The sequence below is a fragment of the Ananas comosus genome, unplaced genomic scaffold, assembly GCF_001540865.1.
Source record: "Ananas comosus cultivar F153 unplaced genomic scaffold, ASM154086v1, whole genome shotgun sequence".
NCBI lineage: Eukaryota > Viridiplantae > Streptophyta > Magnoliopsida > Poales > Bromeliaceae > Ananas > Ananas comosus.
Window position 1 is genome coordinate 937 of NW_017892651.1, and position 2,069 is coordinate 3,005.

The 2,069-nt window shown below is 37.4% G+C and overlaps 1 long non-coding RNA gene across 6 annotated transcripts; it reads right to left on the reverse strand.

Moving 5' to 3' along the window:
- Positions 1 to 280: 280 nt before the first annotated feature.
- Positions 281 to 1,618, reverse strand: LOC109705435. 6 transcript variants are annotated; one of them, XR_002214766.1, is made up of 7 exons: positions 1,577 to 1,618; positions 1,387 to 1,473; positions 1,219 to 1,310; positions 1,044 to 1,126; positions 855 to 970; positions 683 to 739; positions 281 to 592 (listed from the first exon to the last, which is right to left on the reverse strand). It is a non-coding gene; the product is annotated as an uncharacterized LOC109705435 (long non-coding RNA). The 6 variants fall into 6 exon arrangements; XR_002214763.1 differs by having other exon boundaries at positions 855 to 967; positions 1,387 to 1,590; XR_002214761.1 differs by having other exon boundaries at positions 1,387 to 1,590.
- Positions 1,619 to 2,069: the final 451 nt, after the last annotated feature.

A 2,069-nucleotide genomic window follows, 5' to 3' on the forward strand; every position in this document is an offset into this window, starting at 1 on the left:
TACCCTCAGAAGCGTATGTGAATGAGCATAATGGCAAGCAAGCAAAGTCCATAGTCCAATATGTCTCAAACATCATGTCATAGTATACTATATTCTCACTCTCGATCTATTGATCAGAATTCTCAGTATAATAAACAATGGCAATAGCTAGTATCCACTAGATTAGTAAGCACAAGAAAGCAATGCTAATCCACATATGGCATTAGAAACTTTCCACTATCAAGGTACTATCAAAATAGTCACAAGGAGTACTATCCAAATAGTCATGAGGAATGTCAATATTCTCTACTTTATAGGAGCATAAAAGATGTGTCCCTTAGTTATTCAACTGAACTAAACATAACATAAGTATTTTTATGCATGAGTGTTCTCTACTTCATAGAGATTTCATTTCAAATATGTCAAACATTATGATGACGAGTTTTAAGTCCTTTATCAATCACATAATCATAAAAGTGTACCAATGTACCAATTTTATAGTAACATATAGAACATAGGGGAGCTTCACTTGCTCTGGTTAGGTCAAATCCACTTATTAGTTGAAGCTCTGATTGGATTAGTAACAGTGTGAAGTCCAAAGCTTCTAAGTCCCCTAACACAAGTCAAAAATCAGCTATAAGCTGAATTTATAATCCTATAACCAAAATCTCATATAAGCACACAATAGGGACTAAATTCTCACCTAGGTTTATAACCTCTACTTCAATCCAAGTTGAAGCAGCTCAAGATCGGCTCGATTCTGTTTAAATAAGTCCTAAAAATTCAGCTCAATTGGTCTCAATCCTGCTGTAAAACTCACTACTAAACTGCATAGAAATTAGTACCCAAACTTCCAATTTCGGCAAGGTTCTTACCTTGCACAATGCTATAGCTTGAATCCCTATTTTGGTTCAAGTTATTACATCAAATTGAACCTTTGAAAGCTCTCGGATATCAGCTAAGAACCATTCGACGATCTGTCGCAAATCTGCTGCGAACAATATTCAAGAATAGCATTAGTAATTCGTAATTGAGGCTCTATTTTACTTATATAGATTTCTCACTTGTATCTCGGCTTCCTGCTGATTGAAATATCTTCAATCCAGCCCACCACTGCCAAGTATTCAGCACTATGTGAGCTGCCAAGCTGCTGAAACAGAACGAGAAAAATAGCATTACTATTCTTCCAACAATCTATTAGAGCATCACCGTAAGGTCAATACTTAGCTAATCACCTACTCCAGGTTTAATTCCAGCTTTTCTCTTGAGTTAGGGTAGAAAATAATCTCAAAACCTGGCTTCTACAGTTGCTGAAAACTCTCCCCAACCAGCTAGTAACAAAAGAACCCAATTACTTCATAAATCCATTACTATGCCTCAAATCAGTGAGTAGTTAAGTAATATTACCTCTCCAAAACCTCAACCAGCTATATCAGTGTTCAAGGCTGTGAAATACTCCTTAAAACTCCTTCAACAGTAGCTCCAAGACACTCCCTGCCAACCAACATCAAGCAAAGAGTAGAATCCAGCTTAAACCCTCGATTCCTTGTAGAGAGAGAAATTCCTAGAGAGAGAGAGGGAAAAAGATAAGCCAAACCCTTCTTCTGAACTCCCAGCACCCTTGGGTAGCTTCAGGGGTCGAGCTGAGACCTAAGGGGATAAGCACAAAAGCCCAAAAGACCAAATTATCCCTGTTGCCATGCACCAGCTGCCACTGCTGCTTGTTGTATCGGTACAGCATTATGTTTGTACTGGTACACCAATGCAAAAAATGCAGATTTCGAAATTGCAATGCATTTTCTCGCCTTCAACATTCCAATCACTCCCAAACTTGTCCGTAAACATCTTTAAACTCTTTAAAACATGTAGGATAGTTCCCATTGTCATCCCCACACTCGAACTTCGCAGTTTGCGCCAGTTCAGTGTACTACAATATATATAATTTATATTAAGTTACCAACAGGATTTGCAGTTTCCAGAATAAAATGAGTACCAATAATTAAACAAACAAAAACAAACTTGCATATTTGTTTGTGGATATTAGCCTACACCTACAAAGGTTCGCAACACATTCCTATAGGAAAAAAAAA